General features: G+C 42.6%; 1 protein-coding gene across 9 annotated transcripts in view; it reads right to left on the reverse strand.

Moving 5' to 3' along the window:
* Glis3 (GLIS family zinc finger 3) overlaps positions 1 to 8,774 on the reverse strand; it is a 445,783-nt gene that overhangs the window by 361,990 nt on the left and 75,019 nt on the right. The gene's annotated exons all lie outside the window — the stretch shown is intronic.

An 8,774-nucleotide genomic window follows, 5' to 3' on the forward strand; every position in this document is an offset into this window, starting at 1 on the left:
TTTTGAACAACTGAATAACAAATCAAGCACAGGAACCCAACACACTCCTATGAAAAACTGACTGTACTGATTTCACCCCATATAGTCACCAACACTTTGGTCAGAGTTGTTAGCAAACCTGGCTCATTTATCTGTACCATTCTACTCATCCATTTGTCCACTCACTCGTGCATGCACGTGCACTGAGCAAATATCTACCAAGTGCCAGTTTTAGTAGAACACCAACTAGAAGTGAAATAATAGGACAATGGAGGAAGAGGTTGTCCTGCAAGCAGACAATCTCTTGGTAAAGCAAATAAATAGTTATAGTGCACTGTAAAGAAATGGAAGGAGGATAAATTAAAAGGAGATATGCCAGAAAAAGAAAATCAGGACCTCAAGAAAACAGCTGGGCCAGTGAGATAACGCAGCAGACTAAGCACCTGCTTAAGCAAGCACAGAGACCAGGGTTCAATCCGCAGCACCACACGCCGCGACAGCCCCTTCCCCAGATGTGCTGAACTGGCCACTGAGACAGGGCATGGTGGTGCACGCCTGTAATCCCAGTGCCAGGGAGGCTCAAAACAGGAGGATCACTATGAGTCTGAGCTGCACAGTGAGAACCTGTACCAAATACATGTAAAAACGGGGGAGAGAGGGGGAGATGGCGCAGAAGAATAAGCACTTCCCTGGCAAGCGCAAGGGCCTGAGTTCAATCCCCAGTTCAAAAAAAAAAAAAAAAAAAACACCTCAGTGTGGTCAGGAAACTGCAAGCAGGTTAGTATCCTGGAACATGATGGATATGATGTGAGAGCTCTCATGACAAAAGAACCAACAGGCTATCTTGACCAAGAAGGACCTCATTTTTTTAGACCCCACTGACAAACCTTTGATGGATTCAAACATTCAAAGAGGATTGTTCAGCTTCACTTTTTTAGCTAACTCATTCCAGTAAGTCTGTAGAACTTGGGTCAGTAACTACAGCCTGCACGACTTTCCTTGGCCTGTGAGTTAAACATGGTCTTTACATTTTTTAAGGGTTTTTAAAAATCTCAAGGCAATTCCTATTTTAGGACATACAAAAATTACATGGGCTTCAAATTTTGGTGTCCATAATTTTTTCAGTTATAATATGCTAACTGTACATATTTCTGGGGAACAAGTGTGATGTTTTGGTCCATGCACGCAATATGCAGTGGCGATATAGAGTGGCTTGGGAGCACAGGCCGTACTCATCTATCTACACAAGTTAGGTTGTGAGAGCAGAGAGCACGTGGCCTACAAAGCCTGTAACACTTGGTACGAGGACCATTACAGAGACTGCTGAACGCTGGCACAGAAGATGGATAAAAGACGCAGCAGGAAAACGGCTTCTTCCATAGACTCTACCAGCTGAAAAGGGTATCGGGCTGAACTAGTGTTAGGGTAACAAAACTGGAGAGGGCAGGGCCTCACTGTGACAACAGCCAAAGAGCAGGGTCTGCAGGTGAGACTCAAGACTGTGTTGGGAATAAATTCACATTTCTATTTATACAAACGAGGAGGATGGCAATGCCTCCACCTGCGCTGGAGAAGGCAGGCGTGAAGTCAGCATACTGAGACGCCCTTGAAGTCACTTCTACAGTGATGTCTTTTGTTGTTGTTGTTGTTTTTTGTGTTTTTTGTTTTGTTTTTTTTTTGTTTGTTTGTTTGTTTGTTTTTTGCAGAACTGGGGGTTGAACTCAGATCCTTGTGTTTGCCAGTCAAGCGCTTATCCTACTGAGCCATCTCCCCGGAAGGCAACTGGATAGATGGACGAGAAATGCAAGCTGCAGTAAGTCCCCATTCACTGCCCTGCTGCACACAGTACCCTAAAAATCCACAAATCACTTCCATGTGCCATAAATGCATTTTTTATCTTTAGCTGATTAATGAACATTTTCTTATTTATTTGGTACAGGGTCTCACTATGCAGCTCGGACTGCTAATGATCCTCCTGTCTCAGCCTCCCCAGTGCGGTGCCACTACACCCAGTTTTGGTGGTCAGCACAATGGCACAGCATGCGGTACTGGAAGTCGAACCTGGGTCCTTGCACTTGCCAGGCAGGAGCTTAGACCACTGAGCTATCTCCCTGGCCCCTTAATGAACATTCTGACCAATCACATGGTAACTGCACTACACTTAGCAGCCAGATGTCCAGGTCTGGAAGTAACAGTAAGATCTTTGCCCAACAATGTTTTGTGTAATTGTGTGGCTACTGACATTTATTTTACATTTTGGCCATACAATTTTAATAACAACAAAAGACAAAGGAGTAAAAGCACTAAAGCAGGGATATTAATAAGAAACTTAAACTTCACAGAAATCGAAATTACTAAAATGTCAGCTATTCACTGGATTTAAACTGATAAAAGCAAGCTCTATTGTGAAGAAAAAGCACTAAATTCAATAAAATAGGTTTTCTGTTCTGAAAATATCTTCTGGTTGAAGATACTACCTAAAAGAACAATTATAATTAGAGATTTTATAACAATTTTTCACACATATCTCAATGCCTTCTAGAGCTTGATTTTTGTACATATAACAATTTGATATGTTTTCAGGAACTCATTATGAATAAGATTAGGAGATCCTATATTAATCTCAGAAACTGAGAAGATACAAAACATGAAAGCAACCAATGAAAGAAAGAAGTGTAAGAAGAAAAGATTGCATTCTGGGGAAACAAATGCTGACTGACAAGAACAGTAAGAGGAGTCCATAAAGGAAACCAATGTATGAAAGCCCAGAAAGATTCAGAATGCCAGAGTGATCAGAGACACTGGGAGAGAAGGCAGTGATACCAAAGAATGGAGTTTCAAGAAGGAAAAAGCGATGACCATTTCAAAGACAGTAGCCACTTCTGTTGCCCAAGACACCACCCTCTTTGTTAACAGCGTTGAAATTTGCCTCTTTCCCCATTCTCAGTCACCTGATCGGGACTTAATGTACTTCATCTATAGATCTAATGATGGGTTATGACTGGCTTTAACCAATCTCCATACTCTAAAGCCCCCGGCCCTGTGATGAACTGGTTCATGCAAACACAAGTGGAGTCGGTACAATGTGAGGAGACACTTGCTGAGAACTACATAGTTTGTTTGTTTGTTTGTTTGTTTGTTTGTTTGTTTTCTAGATAAACAGATTTTTTTCTCCATCCCTGGAAGGTCTGATGTAAAGATATGTTACCCAGAGCTGACAGACACATTGCTCTAAGAGGTGAGAGTCTTACTCTGTAGGAAAAGGGGTCTAAAGGTAAGTAGGTGACACAGAAGAGCCTGAAAGTAAAGCCCGTGCGTGGGCACAGACAGAATTTAGATGCTTCATGAATCATTTCAGGAAGGTACTCCAAGCCTCATCCACCTCAGGATTTTCACGAGCTAAGAATGTCCCATTATTATTAAACTGGATACAGTTAGTTCACCAAGACCGCACAAAGAATTCTAGCTGCAACCGGGTCAGTAATGACTTGAGGAAAGCAGTTTCTATGAATTGGGAGACCTGTAACATTTGCATGGTTTCCCTTTAAGGTTTAGGAACGAAAAGGAAAGGCTGAGGTAGCACTCAAAGAAGGCTCAGGCATGGGCAAAGAAGTTGTGGCTTAGTTTAGTTTACTTGTTTGCTGTTTGCTTGCTGGTTTGTTTCAAGATCCAGCCTGCACCAGACTTGCCATCTGGCAGAAGTATCTAAGAGGAAGCACAGCTGACGGTCTGGGAGAACAAGTGGGTACCTTGCAGAAGAGTCCTCCATTTCCAAGTTATGGAGAGAAAATCTATGTGCTCTCTTGTCACTAGCCCTAAGAAAATGTACTGTAGGCCTGTCTGCAAAAGAGATCTGAAAAGCAACCAGTGGCATTTTAGATGAGTTATGTATTCTTTATTTTTACTGAAAATGTTTTTAAAAATTATTTAAGTGTTTTGTACTGGAAATAAGCAGCTCAGGGAGGCCATAGTGAGGATTTCTCACAAGAAAAATACAAAAACACTGCTTCACAGAGGATCTTATTTACTACATTCCAACACAGAGAGACTGGCTGGCATCTTCTAACCTTTATTTATTTTCTACAAGGAAAACTACTATTCGCAACATAAAGTTATAACAATGTAAAACACAGAACACTGGCAAATAGCAAGCGGTAGCACACCTTTATGAACTGCTTAGAAAAATTCCAGGCCATGTAAGTGCAGTGGACTTTCAAGGAAACTACCACATTCCCTGACATTTAAGGTCAAGGAAATGAGGGACTACCTCACAACCCCTCCCACAGAAAGTCTCTGGGTTCAAGAACGAAGCACCTCAGACCTTAAATTCTCAGGTCTAATGAGAGTCTGAACCATCAATAAATGAAATGCTCTATCTGTGAAAAATGCAGAATTGTGGTAAGTGCCTCAATGAAGATCTCTAATAGATATGAACTCTGGGTCAATTTACACTACCTCTGAACTGCTTAACTGTCTACTGAAATGTGACCTGTCCAATCTTGGAACAATTGAGAGATTAACATAGTTTTCACATTTTAATGTAGATACCTGGCACACGGCCCTGTGAAAAGGGAGGGAGAATGGAATCCTTGATACTAACAAACAACTGCCTGATGCCTTCTTTGGAACCTTCGTCCCCACTGAAACAAAATACATTCTTGAGGAGCCAAAGGGACCAACCAAAAGCTGACAAAGGCAACTTGCCCTTTTAAAATTACAGGATTGCTAGATCAGAGGGACCTGGGAAGTCACTACAGTTATTTCTACCTCCTGGTCATACTTCTGGCTTCATAAAGATAGATGGCGAATAACCCATAAGCCCTTTCTGCAACCCCATGCAACGGTATGCTCTAAGCCTAAGTGCACTCTTCACAAAGCAGCCCCTTGTTCAAGCTGCCCCACTCTGTCCCTGTGCCCTAAGGACTGGACATGATGTTGCTAGCCCCAAACTCAGAGTATTTAAATATTCAACAGGAAGCAGAACACTCTCACTTTAGGAATTTTCATAATATGTAATCATCAGTATTTTTTAATTCTCAATTAGATGCAAACGAAGTAGTTGCCAGATTAAAATGGCCATTTCTTTTTCATTAAACCTTCAAAATTCTGCTTATATGCAGAGGTGAGCTAAAAATCTAGGAAGATTCATGTTTAGCTGTATTAAAAGTTAAGAACAGTAACTAAAGGCTGGGGAGATAGCTCAGTGATCCAAGCATCTGCCTGGCAAGCGCAAGGACCCAGGTTCAATCCCTGGTACCGCATGCTGTGCAGGCCCTGGAACCCTGGGCACACTGTGCCGGGCCACCAAGACCAGGCATGCTGGCACATGCCTGTAATCCCAGTGCTAGGAGGCTGAGACAGGAGGATCACATTGAGTCTGAGCTGTGCAGCAGACCTTGTTCCAAATAAATAAATGAATAAAGGTTTTAAAAACGACATTAGAAAAAAAAGAACAGTAGCTAATAATAGTAGCTCATTACTAGGTGGCATACAGATGACAAAACCATCCAGATAATGATGCATTTGAATGGCGCAGCAATGCTGTGATCTAGGTATTATCTTCTTCATCGTGTCTGCATGGAGATGAGGAAACAGCAGCAGAGGGGATGAACAGGCGGCTAACAAGGAGCAAAGCAGAAATCCGGAGCAGGCAGCCTGCCTGAGACCCACACCCTTACCCATTCCACCACTTCTTCTGAGGAGGGACTGAGAGAAATTAAAGAACTTTTTTAAGGTCCCTTTTAGGTCACTGAATCTCTGACTCAAACACTTCGGGTGGCTAATGTGCTTCTCCCTTAACTACCATGGGAATACTGCACATCCCCCAAGCAAAGCTGGAAGCAACGACAGGGCGCTTGAAACAGCACGTAGGTTAGTGTGTGTGACTCAGCTACCAACCTGCACACCAACAGGAAAGTTATTTCTGTTCTGACATCATATTAACCTCCTCGCCTGCCAAGAGCAGGGCTAACTAGGCCTTGAGTTTTCATTCTGGCTCAGTCCCTCGGGAGAAGAGCTTTTATTTGTCAAAGCATATTCCTACCACATGTAAGTAATGTAAGAAACTACCTGATTTCTAAAATATGACTGCTTTACATGACGATAAGCATGTGTTCCCCAAGTTAAATAGCCAGAGGGGAGCGGATAATGAGGAGTGCTGGGCCCTGGGAATGGGGAGCGTTTCTAGCTTAAATCTTGAGACAGCAATGGCATGGACAAGTCCTGGGCCTCACAAGGCGGTCTGTGTGCAGCACGGCCTGACGTCAATGGAGGGGCACTGAGTGAAGCCCATGCCCCTGAGCAACTGCCAGAGAGTGGTCTTAAGAACATAAAGTCGCGCTATGTTGCTCAATGCAGTGTAGCCTGAGTGTTTGGAAACAAGTGTGCTATTCTGCTCACGCCAGAATGGGCAAGATTGGAAGATGCCTTTTCTGCTCAGGGCCCTTTTGTGAGAGGCGATTATGCAATTCAACCATGTCCCCATGCTCTTTGTAAAGTGTGAATCAAATTTTCTGTCAGGGAATAGTATTTTCCACACTCATGTAGAGAATAATTTGAAAAACCCTGGTGGCTTGCCAGTTGTTTAAAAATTCTGACTCCATGTGACAAGGAACATGTCAATTTTTGCCCAAAGCCCTATACTACTCTTCAAATACCAGGAGATGGAACTCAGTGGGTGGCTCCTTTGTGACACCGATGTCTGTCACCCCATGTGCCCTCCCATAGGGGGTGGGGATGAACCCATAGCTGGAAAGCCCCCAAGCTTATGGTACTCCTTCCCATAACTTATGCTATCAGAAGGGAAGATGGGTGGGTGACTCTCTGACTTTTCTGATGGTATATCTCGCCAATGAAATGCTACTGAGCCCATTTCTCACAAACACACACTTCGATTTTTATGTACATTAGGTACCTAAGTCACTACCCAGACCAGAAACACTTAAAACATTAAAAATATGCCATTTTAAAAGATGACTTGAGGGCCGGACAAATAGCTCGGTGGATTAAAGTGCCTGCAAGCAGACACAGAAGCCAGGGATTCAATCCCTCTGCCTGCAGTGCCACCCCACCTCTGGGACACACTGAGATGGCAATTGAGACTGGGCATGGTGGTACACGCCTGTAATCCCAGCTCTTGGGAGGCTGTAAACAGGCAGATCACTACAAGGCAGATTTAGTAGTAAGACCCTGAACACCCTGTAGACCCTAAAATACAAAAAATAAATAAATAAACAAAAATAAAAGAAGACTTGAAAAAGAATGTTACAGAAGGTCTACGATGTTCTTCGTGCACTAAGATGGATGTCTTAGTATTCCATTTTAAAGACAGACAAAAGAACATGACTCAAAGAAGGAACAGTACCTCCAAGGAGAGTAGCAGCATCTGTCTAGAATCCACACATCCTGTGTTCTGGCTCAATTGTCCTTCTTTAAAGTTCTCATCAGGAGCTTGTGGTACCTTCCTTCTTGCAGATTTGGAAGTACAGGAGGTCCAGGGATTTGTCCACACACCAGATCATATTACTGACATTAAAGAGTGTGTTTTAGAAATGTTAAATATCCTACAAGCCATTGAACAGTCCCACACACAGAGAAACACCCACCCCAGTATCAACAGAACTCCTGTTTAGAGAAGCTCTCTTAAGACTGGCTTTATTTTTCAAAGAGAAACTCCGCCAGTGACATGTCTGTGTTATTCTTGTTGCATCTGCTATCCTTTTCCATTCTTATAAATCACTTTCTCCAATGTTAATCATAATATTTGTCAAAAATAGGCTCATGAGAAGAGGCTTTGCAGGATTCCTCTCATTTTATGTTCCTCTCTTCAAGGGTTTCTTAATCTCTGAATTTTCAACATTTGGAGCTGGGTAATTCTTTGTTGTGGGGACCTGTTCTGTGAATTTCAGAATATTGAGCAGCACTCTGACCTCTTCCACCCAAATCCAGCAGTATCCCCCAAGTCATAACAATCAAAAAGTTTCCAGGAATTGACAAAATCACCTCCAGTTGAAAACCATTGCTTGGAGCCAGGGATACAGCTCAACAGCTAAGTCTCTGCCTGGGTCACTCAAGGTCCCAAGTTCAATCCCTGGTACAAAAGAAGAAAGAGCGAGAGAGAGTGAGAGAGAGCGAGGGCGAAAAAGCGAGAGCGAGAGAGGAGAGAGAGAAGACATCTCATCTCATCACAGCATCCATGTTTTCTGTCAAAATCAGTTTACAGCTTGACACCAAAATAAGGTGTATACTTCATGGAATGTGGAAGTGATGTTTTGTTCAGCTTGGCATCCCCTTTCCTGGTCTAATGCCTGGCACACAGCAGGTACCCTGTAAGTATTTACTGAATGAAAGAATCCTTCTTCAGAACAATACATACCTCAGTTAACTCAAGCCTTAATAAATGAGCTTAATTCCAGTAATAGAAGCCTCACAGTGCTTCTTGAGAAAACATCAGAAAGTACCTATTATGATAGCTTTGTAATACATAAAGGATTTGTGATGTGGTTAATCATTCCATCTTTGAACAACCCAACCAGAAAGTAACCATCAGTTTATCAGGCCTCTTGTTATCAGTGAGGTTCGGCATCCAATTGCCTTTCCTATTTTGTGGTGGCCTTAGTTTATCTTAACATCCCCCTGTGATATCTGGGAAAGTGTTTGAATTGCCAAGCTGAAAACAGGCCTGTGCAACACGCTTTGAATTAGAATAGAATTTCAAATTTGGCCTGCTTAAATTCATATCCAGTAAGCTATTTATGACTGCTAAGCAGGGTGTGTGTGTGTGTGTGTGTGTGTGT

The sequence above is a fragment of the Octodon degus genome, unplaced genomic scaffold (assembly GCF_000260255.1).
Source record: "Octodon degus isolate 3935 unplaced genomic scaffold, OctDeg1.0 scaffold00087, whole genome shotgun sequence".
NCBI classification, from domain to species: domain Eukaryota; kingdom Metazoa; phylum Chordata; class Mammalia; order Rodentia; family Octodontidae; genus Octodon; species Octodon degus.